Source organism: Sylvia atricapilla, chromosome 9 (genome assembly GCF_009819655.1).
Source record: "Sylvia atricapilla isolate bSylAtr1 chromosome 9, bSylAtr1.pri, whole genome shotgun sequence".
NCBI lineage: Eukaryota > Metazoa > Chordata > Aves > Passeriformes > Sylviidae > Sylvia > Sylvia atricapilla.
This window is the reverse complement of record NC_089148.1, coordinates 13,080,206-13,098,859: the sequence shown is the minus strand read 5'-3', so window position 1 is coordinate 13,098,859 and position 18,654 is coordinate 13,080,206.

Here is an 18,654-nt window from a genome sequence, read left to right as displayed (position 1 = left end):
CTTCATCTTTCACATGTGCTCTTTAATTGATCATTCATTGCTCTAAAAGAGGACAGGGGATATGGGAGCATTGCTCTGGCTGTGTGGTAAGACGAGGACTGAACATTCCTTGCCTCCTCAGAGACAGGGATGGGGATCTGAGCTGAGTTTGCAGTTCTGACCTGTGGCCCCTGCCCAGCCAGCAAAGAGCTTTTCTCCACTGAAGAAACCCTCTTTTTAATGTTGCCGTTGCAGATCTGTTTCTCTCACCCTTCTCAGGATCTGGCTCTGCACACTCCCATCCCTCTCCAATTAGGGGCTGAACTGTGTCAGCAGCAACATGTTTCGCTGTGTATGGCACAGGCTGGGAGGGAGCACACACAGAGGCGCCTCTGGAGATTCAGCTAACAAGGGGCACCTCATTAGGTACCTCGGGGAGAGTTTTCAGCTGATGTGTTTCCCTTTGCACCCAAGGCAGGGGCCTGGAGCATCCTCAGGGAGTGCTGAAAGGAGCCTGCTCATGACTGCTACCTCATTAAGTACAGTAGCTCAGTGACTTGTCACATCTTTGCAAAAGTCTGTAAATTATTAAGCATTTCCCTTATTGCTTCTTTCTGCTCCCTTAGCAAGTTTTCTAGCCTAGCCATCACCTTGCTGCCATCTTCCCTCCAATGGAATTATTGGGGGGGGACTTCTTGTGTGTGCCACCAGCCTTCCCACTGTGTTCCCCCAGCCCCCAGGCTGCCCACAAGAGTAGTCAGCACTGCTTTGGCAGGGAAGAAGCTCATCAGATGATCTCCAGCATCTCCTCAAGGCCTCCAACCTCCTGACAAGTTTCACCTTCCCAAGGGCCCCACATCTTCTCCATCTCCAGGCTTTTACCACCGTATCACCCACGAGGATGTTCAGGGCATCCTCAGGCACAGAAGGATCACTGGCTCACCTGGGTGTATAAAATTTAACCCCATTTTATAGAATCAGAGGCAAATGTTCTCCCCATCCCTAACTCATCCAGAAGGAATCTTCTGCTGGCTCCCTGATGTGCTCAAACGGGCGCAGTTTGGTGCTGGGTGGATTGAAAGTGGACTGGCACTTCCCTGTGAGATTTTCTGTTTGCTGCTGGGGCTTGTACAACACCTACTCATCTCAGTGGGAAATGGTGTGTGCTTCATAGAAAGAGCAGGAAGCCAGAGTACTGAGTACGTGCATTTTTCAAATAGTTATTTATGCAACTGCAGCTTATTCCTGATTCAATAGCACGGTGATCCCAGGTTCTGGAGAGGCAGCTTAAATCAATGATTAATTTAAAGTAATTTATACCTTTTATAACCATTCAAGCCTATTTTCCAGGCCTGAGACCTGCAAGCCAAGCTGGATCAATGCCTGGAAATCTATGAGCATTATTTCAGGTGTAACTATTTATCCCCCATAACACAGCAACATCCTCGCTGCTAAGGAAACAGTCCGGCCCTTGGCTCAGGCAGAGTGCTGTTTTCTGGCATTTTGGGTTCAGTTCACTTGTTGGCTCCCTCCAGGGATCACCCAGCAGGTCATCCAGGGGGTGTACAAGTCCAGCACACAGCAGAGATGCTTTCCTCATGTAACTCACTGCTGTGCTTCCTCCAAACCTGCTGCTGTACAGCCTCAGCCCACTCTTGACAGGGAGCCAAGGACCAGGACCCTGATGACCACAGCTCCCAGCAGGCAAACTCTCAAGGGGCTCTGGAGCAGCCCAGGGATCAACAGGCACTTGAGCAAACTCGAGCCCTGCCTGTGTTCGTCATGCCGCAGGGTTTTGGTTTTTTTTTTCCTGCTCAGGAGATTTTACTCAGTTCCTGTTGATAACCATACCACCCACAGCCCAGCACAGGGATTCCTGCACCAGACAAGGACTGAGAAAATGTGGTTGTGACTTTGGGAATGAGGGGATGTGCCCTTTTCTTCCTGCCTCTGCCCTGAATCCCCCACGACACACCTTTGGAATGACATGATCTCTCTGCACCTTGCTCACCCCTTCTGCAACACAGGGCTAATCATATTTTGAGCCTCTCCATCTCCCTGGATCATCTGTCTGGCAATAAACTCTGCTGCTTTGCACCTTGCTCCAAGTCTGCAGCAATCTGAATGACCAGAGGAATAGAAACAGCTGCAGGGAGACTAAACTGACAATGACCTGGTTTTATAGCCAACATAAAGCTGATTCTGACACCCTTTAGTGGCAGAAGTGTCTGTGTGGGGAGGGAGGAGCAAAAGGATTGACTGCAGGAGAAATATAAATTTCTAAAAAATTAATGCAACACACTTTCCTGGGTAGCTCATGGCTGACTTGTTATACCATGAGTGAAGAGTTTATTAGAAAGCATTAATAAAACTTGCAGTATAAGCCAGGAGAATTCATAGGAAACATTACATGGGTTTGCTGCAAAGTTTTATATTCTCAGTACTGAGGCTCATTTCCAGGAGAGAGACTCTTAAGTGGGCTGGAAGCTCTCTCTGCTCTCCAGGCAAGAAGAGAAAAATAAGGGGAGAGAAGCCCCTTTTGGGGTGGCAGGAATCTCTGTGGGATTTAGCATTATGCCAGTAAGGTACCAGAGCATTTGGATTGATTGCTGGTCCCTCCAAGGCAGACAGAATTGCCCCACATGTGGATTCAGGTTTTGATGTGGCTCTTTCATCTGCTAGAGCAGAAGTCAAATGAGTATTTTATTTGATCTCTCCCAACCATACCCCCAGTACTTGTGAGAGCGGGAGGCAGGACAAAGAAGGGCAAGAGCAGGGCACCCTCAGCATGAAGCAGAGATGAACAGAGAGGGAAACACATAAAGACACATGAACAGCACTCGGTTCTGAGGGAAACCTGGCCAAAAAAATAATTAAGACCTATTCATACCCTTGCCAGTTGGACCCAGCAACAGGCATGTGCCTCTGCCCAGGCATTTCAGAGCTGTCGTTCCAGAGCAGGCACAGGGCTGCGGCAGTCAATGAGCAGCCAGGTGTGCTGGGGATGGGACAAGGTGGGCATGTCCTGAGCCTCCCCCTCCCTGTGCACTGAGCAGGGGCCACCCAGGTGCCTGCCACAGCACCCAGAGCATCCAGCCCCACCAGGCACCCAGAGATCCCTCTGCTGCAAAGTGAAAGAAGGAAGCTAGTGTAGAAGATGGAGAAAAATAGCAGGAATCAGCCAAGAATTAAATACCCTGAGAAAGTGCCAGCAACCGCCCCTTCTGCTTGTTATCATTCCTTTTCTATTTGCTTTTAATTTGCTCAAGCTATAATTTGTTAAGCAGGCTGCCCAGTAAGTATCATCTCAATGCTGGCTGCTCTGCAGGTGCTGCTTCTAGCCTGGAGCAGAGAGAAACATATCAACAGCCAGACTGGGGCACAGCCAGGAAAGCTGCTGATTTTACTGAGAAAATACTGAATATAACCCTTGTCCTGCTTCCTGCTGCTAACAGCAGCATGAAAAATCACCATGTGGCCAGGACAGTACACAGACCAAAGATAAAACATGACTGGAGCAATGCAGGGACACAGATCACACAGGGAACCCACTTGGAACCCAGAAGGCTCAATGACACCAGAAAGTCCTAATTTTTCAAGGCAGGAAGCTGTCTCTCTGCTCTGGATCGCAGGGTTGCTTGGGTGCAGAACCAGGCAGAGCTGATCAGAAGCCTTTCAAACCTGTGTTGCACCAACAAAACCATACAAAACATCTTAGATCTCATGAATCTTGGCCGGTTTTTTGTAGAGACTGGATGCTTTCCTCCTATGCTGCCCAAGGACTGGCACCAGGTCTCACAGCCTGCTGGGGTGTGGATTAAACAGGGCAGAGATCCCAGTTTTCCAGAAGAGACCTTGGAGCCTGGAGATGGCTACAGAGATCCCACAGAAGCATCAACCCCTAAAAGGCTTCAGCAGCTACAAAAGGAAACCAAACTCAGTGTAAAACGACAGACCTCCCAAACAGACACCAAGCCTGAGAGCATCAAGCTCACACAAAAACATGACTCCAAACTGAAGTTTTCTGTCCTGAAGAGAAATTGGATTTTAAAGCTTGCTTTAGACTGTCCAGGAGAGCTGCAATCCCCCAACATAAATAACAAAATCTATTTGGCTGCTTAGATGTTTTGTGATGGGAGAAAATCAGCATGGCTGAGACCAGAACAGCCATGGGGTTGTTTGGAAGAGGAATTCACAATAAAGTATCAGCTCTGACACCTGCTGAAGCTTTATTTCCCCTGCTGAGTGCCCCTGGACACCCAGTTAATGTTCCAGGTTACACACCCAGTGCCTGAGGGTGAGTCACTGGGATGTGAAGGACACAGATTGACTTCAGGCCAGCTTGCAAAATGAGCCCAGCTCACACTTTACCTTTTTTTTTGCTTTTGCTTTCTGTAAAATTCCCTTGGCTGAGCAGCGCCACTGTATTTTAGACCCTTCTAAAGACATCCTTTTAAGCTGTTTTTCATGCTTTTTGGAGTGTAGTCCCATGTCTCCCACTGCAGGCTCCCAGCCCCACTGCATTCACACCCCCAGCCCTGCTGTGTGGGCACTCACTCAGGTCTCCCAGGTCCAGACAAAGACATAAACAGTGTCAGAAGCAATTTCTGTCAAACACAGCTCAGCTCACCCACAGGTGAGCCCGCAGAAAGCAAAGGAGTAAAGGCAACCTGTGGTCAGCCTGCAAGCCCTTTATAAATCAGGATCCTGTAATGTTCCATAGCCCAGGTGCAATCCCCAGAGCCTGCACTCTGCAGATGTGTGAGAAATGCTCTTTGTCTCCTCTTTCTCCCTGATTTTCAATGACACAAGGCAGTTTTGTAGCCAGCAGTTCCCATCAGCTCCAGCCAGAACAACCCCTTTGGCTTGAATGTGTGAGGGTGGGGGAAACAGTTCTGGCTTTACCAAGATCCTTCACCCCAGAACACCATCCCAGCCCATCGTGCCAGACCTGAGCTCTCGGGGGCTCCATCACCCTTTGGTACCCTCCTCTGTTCCCCACCAGAGACTCCTTGAACCACACACTGGTCTTCTCTCTCTGCTTCATGCACAGATTTCACCATCCTGAGTCTCTGGGCTGCGAGAGCAGAGAGAGGCTGCCTGGGGAAAGGGGACAGGAGGGAGAGGAACACTTTGTGAGTGGCCTGGGTGAAGATGTGAGACTAGAAGGCAGAAGATGGAAACAGATTCTCATCACCTGCTGAGCTGAACTGTTTGGTCACTGATTCAGAAGGCAGGAACTCTTGGCAAGACTGCAGCTGGCACATCCCAGCTGAAAAGCTCAAACTTTTCAAGTGATGATTTCAGGATGAAGATGAGCTGCTGTTTGTCTCTGTAAGTCTTGTGAGAGCAGAGTGACCTGGTGTTTTTTACCCACTGTCCTCCTGTTTTTCATATGTCATGGGAAGCAAAGATCAGCTCTCTGAGCCCAGACAACTTCCACTCAGGTTTCACCACCAACTAATTATTACAAAGGGGTAGGAAATTGAAGCCAGCCTGGGATTGTATCAGAAGTGGGCTAGGAAAATTCTCAAGTTCATCTTCTGTAGTTAAGCTCCCTTATACAAGCTGAACAAGAAAGATTATTAAAGATAATTGTTATTGCAGTTTTGAGCCAACAGAGACAGCTTGTACTGGGAGGACAACACATTGTGCCTCAGAAAAGCTGCTGTAAGCATTAGATTACATTTGCTCAGAAAGGTATCAAGCTGAAGGATGGAAAGGCTCAAATCTTTGGTACACCAAACAGCAGCAAAACAAAGAGAGAGCTGGATGTCCCTTGAAATGGGGAAGATTGGGGAGAGCAACACTGAGTGTGGCTGCACTACATCTTTTGCACTACATCTGGCACTGCTAAGCCAGAGCTGCTGGGACAGTGGAAGGAAAGGGCTGCAGCAGTGAGGGAGAACATGCAGGATATCATAAACACCTTGTTATCTGCTCCCTTGCTTCTGATGGCCAGGTCTGTGTCCCACACTCAGGCCTTGTAAGTATTACTGGGGTGGGTACGACCACAGTGGTCAGTGCAGCTCTATCTGCTCCTCAGGACAGGATCCAGTCCCTACAAGAGGTGCTGACAGACAGCTCAGATGTGCCACAAAAGAAACTCCCCCTGTTTTACATGCTGAAATGAAATGGCTTTTGTTGGATCTCATCACCAGGCTGTAGTAGGGCTGAAACTGCTCTTTTCCCAACCATTCTCCCTCATCCAAATCATACTGATAAGGTCTTTGTCCTCATTTTCTCTCTCTGTAGCAAACCATATACCAACTGATCGATCTGAATCTGCTGCTTGTAAAGACAAGCAGTTGAAAATTATTGCATCTAGTAATGTAGAAAAGCACATGTGCTGATCCTAATAATGCACCAAACTTACCTTGGGGCAGCAGGAAGGTCTTCACCAAACCCTTTTTCCAGTCCCCAAACCTATTTCTACTCTTCTTCCTTACGTCAGAAGCTGGGAGGGAGCTGAGCCGGTTTGCTCATTCTGGTGAGACAAAGAGGGAACACAATACAAGGCCAGGTGCTGAAGGAGCAGGCAAACAAGCACTGCTGGCCTGCACACAGCACACACATCTTGCTTCCTGCATCAGCTTTTGCCGGGTTTACAAATGGCATTTAATGAAAGAGAATTTTTTTTTCAGGTTTTACTAGATCTGGCCCCTCCCCTTGTTTCACCTTGTGCATTGACCATCCAGCTGCTCAGAGCAGAGGAGGACCAGGTTCTCTGACAGCTCACAGGACCCCCCAGCCAGCCTGGGAGGGGGCTTGTGGTCTCACAAGTTTTTAAGAAAACAGGCTGCTAGGCAGAGAGGGAGAAACGCTGTTGCTGGAGCAAGGGCAAGAGTTGGCTACTGTTAAGTGAATCCAGATAGAAAACGGGAGGTCAGACAGGTTGCTCTGCAAATGCTCGGTGCTGAGGCAGAGGAGGCGATTGCATCAGCAGCAGGCAGGAGGTGGCACAGGTACCCTGCAGTCCCTCCATCCTCGCCCCAGGCAGCTCGCCTTGGTGACAAGCCAGGAGCAGAAGAGACAATGCTTTTCTGCAGCCCCGTGAGGAGACACCCAGGGCTCCGCATCGCTGCGAGAGTCCTCAAGAGCCCATAAATAGAGCACTTGTGTGGAGAGACAGCGCATCCCTCCCACTCCTCCCCACGGCGGCAGCGCTGCGCAATAAAGGACCTTGCCCCTTGGAGATGGTGCCTTGTTTTAGCTTCAGCAGCGGGGCCCCGGTGACCGAGAAGGAGAGAAAGGAACAAAGAGCGGTGAGAGCTTTGTGAAACACACAGCCGTGCTGCCCATGAAATGCTCTTGGGGTTTGAGCAGAGCTGGAGGGGCTGAAAGGGGGGGAAAGTGCGAGGCAAATAAAGAGCACGGCTCATCCCTGGAGCCGGAGGGGCTCTCCGCAGTCCAAGACTCCTCCCGGATCATCCAGAGGAGTCCCCCTTAGTGCTGCTTTGCCAGAGTGAAAAAGTGACAGTCCCGTTGTGTTAGGCAGTGTAAAAACACAGGCTAAGGTGCTGAAGAGAGGATGTCCCAAATTAAACAAGGAGCCTGAGGAAAATTAATTATGGCATTTCCTTTATTGAAACTGGAGGTAAACTGAGGCACAAAGCAGTTCCCAGAAGAGCCCTCCACGTGCACAGCTGAAGCTAAGGGTGCTAGGGAAAGAAAATGTGCTTCATGCCTTCAAATCTCTAGGGAATCAAGCCAAAAGAAAGGAATGCTGCTTTCAGTGACTGCATTTTTAAAACACTTTGGGTATTTTATTACATTTGAGAAATCGCAGCACGTATGTTCTTGTGCTGTACAGACTTGGCCCCTGTCAGGCCTCCAGCTTCTGTCTGGAAATAAAACAATGGGGGAAATCTGCATTCCTCTCTGGAAATGTTCCCACAAACAGTAGCACAACTTTAATTAATATAATTAGCACTCATAATATATTCTGTTCTCACAGCTGTGACAGCACAGACACCTCGATCTATACTGCTGCCTCTCTGGTGTGAGCTGGGACGTTGTGTCCTTTTTCAGCATGTTGTGCCACCACCCCAAAGGAAGTCCTTCCTAAAGGTTTTTCAGGGAGAAGTCAGGACAGTGGAAGATTTGGAATTTCACAAGAGGCTCTGGCTCCCCATCCCAGCTTTAGAAACAGCCTTGTTAGATCCAGTCCTGCCCACGCTGCTGGGAAGCCCCAAGATGTTTCCCAGTCCCTGAAGTGGACGAGCAGGTGCCACAATCTGCATCCCTGGAAAAGGCTGCAAGAAACTCTGAGCTGGGCTTCCAGCTGGGGGGGCTGAGGTGTGCCATCAGGCAGGTTCACACACTGCCAGACAGATCAACAGGGATCGATTTTTATGAGTGAGCCAGATACAGAGGGCTGAAGAGTTATTAAACTTATTTTCCACTTCCCCTTTTCAAAACACCCAGCCAAGGTCTGTGGGTTTTTAGGTTGGTGGGTTGTGCATTCTGTAACTGAACAAGATACCTAATGTCCCCAAGGGCAGCAGTTTTTTCTGGAAGTAGGGGCTTAAAATACGTTTGTGAGGGTGACAGAGACAAAAAAGGCAGGGAAAAATGGATAGGAAATGTGGGAAGAGTGCAGGCAGAGACACCCCAGACCTTCTTTTATCACCTTTTCGTTGCCAGCAGGCTCACAGGTGTGCCCTTTACACTGCAAGATGCAACTTTGGGGCTGGTGACAGCTCTGGAATAAATTCTGAGGAAGGACCAAGGATGTAGATTGAAAGACAACATGAATATGTGCCCGATGGGCAAGAACCAAAAAGACCCATTATCCCTGTGGAGTGCGCAGACACGCAGCAGCAATCATTAACTGCAGCCAAGAGTATTATCTCTTCATGTGCTCTTCTCCTGCAGACCTGACAATTCATCTCATCCTATACCTTCAAACATCCCATGGCTGGGACATGCAACAAGTGACATCTCACACCACAAGACATCATTAGTCTGGCTGCATCCGCTCAGGGCTGTTTATTTTTCTTCAATACAAAGCAGAAACATTTAAAAGCTTGATGTGCAGCCATGAGAACAAGTGAACCGAGAGCCCGGCACATCTGACAGTTCCTCTCTTTTGCACTCTTTGCTAATTCATGCCCGTTGATGTTATGTGACAATTCTCCTCCTCATTAGCAATTACTTATTAGCCACAGAACCCACTCAGCCTCCTCACTGATGCCCTGTGAGATCCTGGCTGTTCCCTTTCCCAAGGGGGCAAATGCACCTCTCCCAGCCTCACTGTGCCCTAGGCTAGGCTTTTTTCCTCATCCTCCTGCTCTTTTTGTTGTTGTTGTTTTAAGAAATAAATTGAAACGAAAATGAGATTTTTTTTTTCTACCAAGAGATGGTGTCAGCACCTCTGAAGCTTTTATGCACTAAACGTCAAAGAGGATAAGCCTGCTGGGAATGGGAAGATATCACTTGCTGTCATCAGAGGAGCTCCTGGGGAGAGCTGAGCCCCAAGTGTCCCAAAAATTAAGAGCACAAATTGATATGTGCTCCTTTGCTTCACAGGATCTGTGCGTCATATGAAGAAGGGGTAGCTGTTACCACGGTAACTAATCTAATCTTTATTTTAATTTTTGCTGTAGTCAGATCACAACAGATAGGAAACAGCTATGCTGAGAATGAGAGCGGCTGTGTGTGCAAACACATGCACGGAAAACATGCAATTGCATACGTGGTTGTAACTAAATGAAAAAAAAAAAAAAAAGACCTTTTAAATGAGGGATACACTTTTTGAGGAAATAGAACCAAATTTGACCTGATCTCAGAGACATACAGAACACAGCTCCATGCAGAGCTGTTGTGTGCAGTGCCTGTTGACATCCTAGGGAAACGACAGTGTACAAATTCCATTCCTTCCTCCTGAAGAAGGACCTCACCCATCCTAAACTGCTTGACAGTTCACCCTCCATCCCATTCCAGAAACAAGGCTTCTTTTGTAGAAGAAACACAGGGAAAACTCAGTTGTGTCCTAATGCAAAAGCTCTGATATCATCCCTTAAGCATGTTCCCTTGGATCCAGGTATCTCAGTGATGTCCTGGTTTCAGGACACTCCATCCTCTAGCCGGGATAGAGTTACTTTTCTTCCGAGTAGCTGGTACAGTGCTGGCGTTTGACTTTAATACAAGAATAATGTTGCTAACAGATGTTTTAGATGTTGCCAAGCACTGCTTACACTAAGTCAAGGCATTTTCTGCTTTCCCTACCACCCCACCAGCGAGGAGGCTGGGGATCCATGAGGAGCTGGGAGGGGACAGTCAGGACAGCTGACCCCAAGTGACCAGAGGGATGTTCCACACCATATGGAGTCAGGCTCAGCACATAAAGCTGGGGGAAGAGGAAGGGAGGGGAGATGTTTGGGGTGATGGTGTTTGCCTTTCCCAGTTACCATCACACATGATGGAGCCCTGCTCTCCTGGGATGGCTGAACACCTGCCTGCCCATGGGATGAGGTGAATTAATTCCTTGTTTTGCTTTGCTTGTGTGCATGGCTTTTTTCCTTTGCCTATTAAACTGTTTGTATGTCAACCCATGAGTTTCCTTACTTCTACTCTTCCAATTCTGTCTCCCATTCCCATGCAGGGGGAACGAGCAGCTGCATGGAGCTGAGCTTCCCACTGGGGATAAACCATCAGGTCACCAGTCAGGTACCACCTTAGGCCACTGTCACCACTACAGGCTTCCAAAATGACAAACCAGATCCTCTCCCACTCTGAACTGAGATAATTCTCATGACATCATCAACAAAGCTCCATTATTTTACACTGACTTAGTTTCATCAAAGGGTCCTTTTACAATGACTCTTGAGCTGGCTTTTGGTTTGTTGTTGCTTCCTTTTACGTGGAGAGCAGGATTTTCCATGGAAAGCTCCCAGCCAGAGCACCACATTCTGACACCTCTGCTATCAATCCAAATCTACAGGGCAGATTGCCAACTTACAGCTTCAGGGGACAGCACACAGCAAAACTCATCACCAACAGAACCCACCCTGAAACATTCTGATTCAAGAACAACATCAGCTAAAATTCACCCTGGTTTCTGAGCCATGAGACCAGGAGGGTTGTGCCATAGGTGAATCAGGAGGGAAACATGGGCTAGGAGGTCTTCTTTAAATTTCATAATAACTAACATCTCTGCCTTTTCCTGACCACACATGAAGTCCTTGAGCCGCTGATTGCCAAAGGCTGGGGGTTACCAGCAGAAAAATACAATAATTACATTTCTTCTTTCAACACGTCCTCTGGCTTCTGACTTAAAAAGGATCCAGAGTTACACAGGATTCAGCTTGACCCCAAACAGACCTTCTAATTCTCAGCAAGAAGCCAGGATGTTCCAACAACCAATTTAGAGGATGATGGCATTATCACCTTCCCTTCAGCTATTACCGAGCCAGACCTCTATCTTGTGGGACAAATCTCCTGTTAGCTCAGGAGGAGGCAAGTCAGGACTATGGAATAACAGGCTCCCTAAAGATGAAGTTCTGCTTTGAAGCAATGACTTAATTTGGGCAGAGGAGAGAAGTGTTTAGAGAGAGATGGATGTTTGTGCCTGGAACAAGAACAAGCAGAGGAAGCAGCTCAGAAAATGATATGATTTTAGGTATTTTTAGTAAGGTAATGCAGCAGTAAGAGGAAAACAAAGAAAAAAGAGCAAGAAACAACAGAAATCAGTTTGGCTTCAACCAAGCTACAGTGGTGCATCAAAGCAAACTCGTGGTCACCACCTTTATGAGCAGGCAGAATAAATCCATTCCTGTGATCCCACTGTCCAACAGAAAGCCTAAGCCTGGAGAGGGACTGAGCACACCCCATCTCAGTGGATTTTAATCACACCCCACTAAGACATGCCCCTCTTCGTCCATCTGCTCCTGGTTGCTGCTGGGAACCCTCCCATCACCTCTGATTGCAAAAACAGCAGCTGCAACTTAATAATGTGGAGACACTCTCAGATGCTCATCTTGGCAGCCATCTGGCTTCACATCACACACATCCCTGCCAGGCAAAGCAAAGGGTATTTCATCTCCTGCCACCAGTGGCTGAAGGATGGACTAAGACACGAGCAAGACTGATGTGAAACAGGAGACAGATTATAACTGAGCAAGAAGCAGAGGGAGTGTGCTCAGCAATGCATCCATGCAAACAAAAGGGGATCTGTCTTCCAGAAGCATCAATTGCGAGTTTGCATTCCCTGAGGGCCCATTTTGAACAATGCTCCGTGAGCTCTCAATCACTCTTTTTGTCTGTTTTCCCCTGTTTTTCCTTACCCTCATCGCTTTTGCTCATCTCAATTTCCCTTCTCCAGGCTTTGAGTGCAAACACAACAAGTCAGATCTTTAACTGTTCTAATTTCATGCAATTCCCTGGATGTCCATATAGCAAAGTTGATTTAACTCAGCCTTGTATCTTCAAAGGACCCTTTAATAGCAATTACAGGACAGATGAGTGGAATTTTATTTTCCAATCACGCCAGGTTAGCTCAATTCAGAAGTGCCAAATTTTGCCCAGCTGTGCCATTCAGCTTTGAGTTCTGCATTTTGTGCAAATGCTGGCAACATAACAGGAAAGAGATGAGAAAACACACTTCCTGAGATCAGAACAATCTCTTGGACTCATTTTTGTACAGCATAACTGGGACCTTTCCATGCATGAGATTCTTAGATGTACATTTTTAAGTCAGTATTTGAGATAAAACCCTTTTATCAAATTAAGCATCTCGTCCTACGGTGAGATTTTGACCCCAAGACCTAAAATGAGTATGTGCCCTGTGTGGCAGAAAACACCACAATGTTAACAATGCCAAATTGAGATGCAGCACTCGGTGTAATTTTAGTTCAGCTGCAGAACTTCACTGGGCAGGAATCTGAGATGAGTTTTGGTGTCAGACAAGCTGCTGGCTTGGGAGAGGAATCATCTGAGCCACATCAGCTTGACTTTCTGCCTGCTCCCTACTTGTGGCACTTATTGTCCTGCAAAGGAGATGAGACCTTGCAAATGCCCCCCCTGGTGGGACTCCTCAGGCACCCAGAGCTGCTGAACCCTGGGCATCCAGGAGAGGACAAATGCAGAGAGGACCACAGGCTAAACTGCTTGTCTGAAATATGTCACTGTGGATCTTTATCTGAACAAACTCAAGGCAAAGTGATGACAATGAAATTTTAAAGGAGATTCAGCAATGAGCAAAAAGGCATCACATACTTATTTTTTTAGTCCCACCTCTATCACATGGACCATAAATCATCCAGCTTTTTAAAAAAATAATAAAGTTGGCAAAGGAAAAAAAAAAGGCTTTCTATACAAACCTTTATTCATTAAAATATGGCAAGAAACAGAGCTGCCAACAGCTACACCTACACTCATCCTCTGAATTAGGTCTCTTCAGCAAGTTAACATCTTTTCTCCCATCCAGCTTTCCTGCTTGCAGATATTGAGACAGAATGAGGTTGCAAAGAGATTTCTATTACCATCACTTCCTTCCTCGCACGCTTCACTTTCACACTTTGTTTTCCCAGGCAGGGCTTGGGTCTCTTTTATTTTGTTTATTTTTTTTTCTTCCTTGCCCTTAAGTTAAGACAACAACATTTTGTTTTGCATTGCCACGGCTCTTCCATGGTGATTTGTTAATAATGTTGGGTTTGCAGTCAAACGACTGGAAAGATAAAAAGCTGGCAAGCTGCTTCCCTCATTAGGGAGCAGATCTCAAGCACTCCAGTGCCAGCCTATTAGCTGAATTATTCAACAGAAGAAAAAACACACTACAAATAAAAATTATAAAAAAGCTACACGAGTAGGGAGGGAAGGGCAGTTCATCGGCTTTGGTGCTGTTGTAAAAGTTTGGCAGCATTCCTCAAAACTCATTTTGGGATTAAACCCATGTAAGGAGCCCCAGCAAGGCTGAATGGCTGCACAGCAGCAGACAGAGGCTGGCATTCATAATTCAGATATAGGGCTGTATTGTTGCTGTCTTGAACTGATAATGAAGAAACCCAAGGGGGAAATATTACCAAAACCATAATGTAAGGGATCTGTTTGTGTGCAGTTTGTGAGTAGCTGGTGGTGCTGGAAATCTTCCATACTCAGCCACAGGCTTTGAGCATTGAAACAACTCACCATGAGGAGTCACAGTAATAGTCTGTGTGTGTTCTTATTGTGCAGAAAATACTGTGTAATTCAGGGGAGCCTAACCACCCACGGCAGAGGAGAGGGTTGCCTTGCGTGTGCCAGTGGCAAGAGGAGATGATGTGTGACATCTTGTGCAACAACAAAGCTGTGAACTGCACCAAAAACTCTGATGGGAAAGTTGAGATTGCCCAGTATCTGTTCTTGTATAACCTAAAAAGAGAAAATGTTTGATGATTCAGGCACAGAATTAAGCAGGGTGGTGAAGACCTTGAGGATCCAGCTGGGAGGCTGCATGGAAGTGGGCAAACCTGGAGTCTCAGTCTTAACTCTTGAGGGAGATGAGAGGTAAAACAGAGCTGGTAACCTGGAGATGCCTCCAGATTATGGACCAAGTCCTCCCCTGCAGAAGTCAGTATTCAGACTGGATGACACAGGGGAGCATGGACAACCATACATAATCCAGAAACAACATGAACAGGCAGAAGGGTGAGAGTTGAAGCATAAATAGGGACTGTGTCATTTAGATATCAACTGGTAATCAAAAGGAGGAGGAATTTGGACTTCTCAAGGTCCAAATACTCAAATACTGGGAAGAAAACAGGAAAACCACAGATGAGATCTCTGAATTTTCTTACAGCTTATATAATTTCCTGTGATAAAGCAAAATACATTACGTTTTATAAAATTTCGTAAGTTATAGGCATCTGCTTATTTTAATTGGCATGTGATATTAGGAAGATAAAACCTGAGCCTAGAGGACAGGAAGGCACATCCTTTAGCTACTGCAGAGCCTGAAAGAGCAGCACGGCTTATGCAGCGGGCTGCCACCCACACACTCATTCCCAGGCAGGTTCTTCCTTCCACCAGAAACACTGTACAAATAGATTTGTGTGTATTTCTGCGAGGAGATTGGTCATACATACATTTTGTGTAAAAGTAACTTCGGCAATGTGAGCCCCTGAGAGGAATCTGCACGGAGGCCAGAATTGTGTGCAATGTTCACGCCGACAGGACAGCATCTAACAGATGAGAAGAAAGCAGGAACAATGGAATCAAATTTCCTTGGAATGGATGCAATTAAATCACTTTAGCTGATGACCCAGACAGAAAGAGAAGCCAGGCAGTGTGATCTGGCGATGACACTGAGCCCTCATTTAGAAGAGGACCCGAATATCAGAAGCATGATGTTAAAGAGCACCTCAGTAATGTATCAGGGCTGAAAGTCAACAGCAGACAGCTCTGCTCTTTGGGAGCAATTAGAATTTTTGCTGTGAAAACTTGACCTCTGGTCTATTACTCCCAGAGGGGAGGAAGGTACTGGATAAACAGAAGCAAGCTAGTGGCTGCAGATACCAGGATACCAGAGAAATCTTACACAGTCAACTGAGAGATTTTTGTGGGGCAGGGAGGAATCAGGGCAGTGTGAAAGGCAATGACTTACCTCGGTGCACACAGCTGGAAGCAGAATGAGGGGATCCCACTCAAAGGGTTCAAGGTATTTACCTGGACATGCAAGGGCTCAGAAGGAATGCGATTACAAGGAATAACATTTAGAAAAGAAGAGAGATTTACTCTGGAAGATGAGGTTATTGCATGGAGTAAGGGGTAGAGACGCTACAAACATATTCTGATGTTACCTTCAGGCTCTCCTCCAACCTTCAGAACCAAAAATATTCATGCAACCTTCCCAACAGCCCAAACCTTTCATGGCCTCTGGACATGGGCTTGAAGGTGGGAAAGGCAAGTAGCCCTAACTCCCAACACACAAGCTTATATTGCTGCCAGCCCTGTAAAGAAAGGAAAGGATGCCATGAGAAACAGGCTGAAAAGATGAAGCACCTTGGAGAAGCTCTGGTGCCAGCTTAGTGTCTTTCCCAGAGATCCCCTAAAATCACCATCCTTTGGGGTAATGTGTGTGGGAGGAAAGCACACCAACACTAGCAGGATCACTTTCAGGTGACAGTATTGCAATGTCCCACTGATGATGGCTTATCAAGGAGACAAGTCCAGGTCACCATCTGATTTCCCAAAGATCCCTTATCACCCCAGATTTTCCAGAATCAAAAGCAAAATGGCTTCAGAGACTTGGTTGATACTTTTGCAAATTCCTCTGCAGAATCAACAAGGCAGGAGAGGAACTGTTGGTGCTGAGGAGTGCATGGTTTTGCCATCGATTAAAGCAAAGGCCTTGCTGCTCTACACACCTCAGGCAAAGCTTTTGGCAGTAGGAAGTGTGCTGACATGGCCCAACAAAGGGTGATTAATCAGAGCCAGTATAATTGAACACTCCCACTGCTGCTCAATTAATCTGAACACTTCCCCTATAAATCCACAATCGCAGCCTGTGACTGCAGCAGAGCTCATTGATATGCCAGCAAGGTTTCCAGTTAGGATCAGACAGACTGTTCTGGCATTTCCAGCCCAAGCCTTAGGATGGTGTTCATGCCACCAGCACAGCTATCACTGCTGGCTTCTTGCAATGCAACTGCATGGGGAAATCAGCTTCTCCAGCAGCACATTTGGTGAAAAACAGTGGGATGAAGGCCTTCAAAGCTGCCCAAGTTGTTTTTAATCCTAAAATTAAAAGAAGTGAGATAGTCAAACCTTTAGGACCCTCATGGTGTTTCCTGCAGGAGTGGGAACCTGCTCCAGTTTCAAGTAAATTTTGAAGTAAACTGCTCAGAAGAGGGCAGTTTTACAGCTGTCCTTCCCTGCATTGCAATGGATCTAATAGCAGGTGTAGGGATGGAAGGGAGCACACTCTGTGCTGATGGAGCACTCCCAAAATGCCTTTGCAGGGCATCACAGCACTTTGAGGCAGTTTAAGGCCAGTCACAAGGAAAAGCTGCATCTAGATGCTGCTGGAAGAACGAGTGGGGGATAAACAGGACCTTCCCAAGCCAGGGGTGACATGAACTTTTCACAAAACACAGCAAGAAGTTCTGGGTGGCATACTCCACTTAGCTTGGAGAGAATTAAAAGATTGCTGTAAACTTGGCTTGAAGTTACCAAACCTATGTTAGGAGTTCTCTGTAGAGCAGCAAGGATATGTCACAGCTCAACATCAGAGGAAATCAGCCAGTGTGGAAGCAACATTTGCTGAAGACAGCTGGAACTCTGTACCAGAGCTTGGTGGTTGGGCTGAGCACAGAAAGCATTTGCTCCACAGAAGTTTTCCATAGCAGGGAAATACATTTTTCTCTGAAAGCAGCATGTCCCCTTGGATAATGTCATGTGTGAATTATCAAATGGAGTCCACCCCTGTATCATCCCAGCACTGCTGAGTACAGCCCATTCTGCCCTCCCCTCTCCAGCACTACTTCAGGGGGTCTCAACCACTCTGCTAGAGAACAAAAGCCAATCTGCTTCATCCAGCACCACCAGAAGTCCCTGGATTGTTACTGTCACCAAAATCCCTTGGCAAACTTTAATGACAAGCAGGAGCAGCCTCAGAGGTCTCCAGCAAACAGCTATGTAGCTCCAGGGGCTGTTTCTCCACTTCCTTCCACAGCAGGCTGCAGAGCCCATGGCAGGCTGCAGGAGCATCCCCTGACTAAGTGGATCTAGAGCTGCAGAAAGAAGAACATCAAGATGAAAAATAGGAATGATAAAAGGAGCAGGAAATAGAAGAGGCAGCTCTGCTTTTCCCACAAGTAGTCTGGAGCTGGGTGCAGGCATGACAATTCTTAAGGCAGCTGACAAGAAAAGCTCTCAAGTCCTGAGGGTGATGATTTTGGGCAAGGGAACAATGAGGGAATTAAGATTCCCACCCTTATACACATACAGTATTGCCTCAGAACTGGCCACAGGACTCCAATCAGATGTGGTGCCAGTTAGCTTTGTTCTGGCTCAAAGAGAAAGCAGAAACATGAAGCATCTGACTCCAAGCTCCTCTGTACCCTCTGCTCTGCAGAGTCCTTGCCCTTGCCCTGCTTCTTGATTAGCAAAACACTTCAGAAGGCCCAATTCCCCCTTCCCTCCCACTCCAGGCTGAATCAGAGCAAAGTTGCTGAACTGGGGCTGCTTGTCAGCCTGCCAAACTTTGCTAACCAATCTTAGTGTGAAAGCAGCTGTGACAGGCAGCAACAGAAAATCTGGTGTCAAATTAATTAGCTGGAAGGGACCCAGCAAAACATTGGTACTGTGGCTCACAACCACTGGATGAGTTAATTCTCACCCTCCTCAGTATTACAGATGTTGGGCAGGGTGGAGAATCCAATTTCCCAAACCAACCCATGACAGCAAGCCCCCTCAAAACAACCTAAAGATGAAGCATTTCTTTTAGAGTTGTTTTTTTTTCTCCACATTGGAAGAGAAGTTGTGTCTCAGTGACATTTTCCTCCAGACTTGAAAGAGGCTTTCCCCCCACTGCCCTGAAACAATGGCAATGACATGGCACCATTGGTTTTATAACTTTTTTTTGTTCTTCTCAAAGAAGTGAATTTCTATGGTTGGAGAAATTTAAAAGTGCTGATGGAATCTGGCATGGGTAACTAAACACACACATGGGAGGCAGGAGGGAGGGAAGGAGGG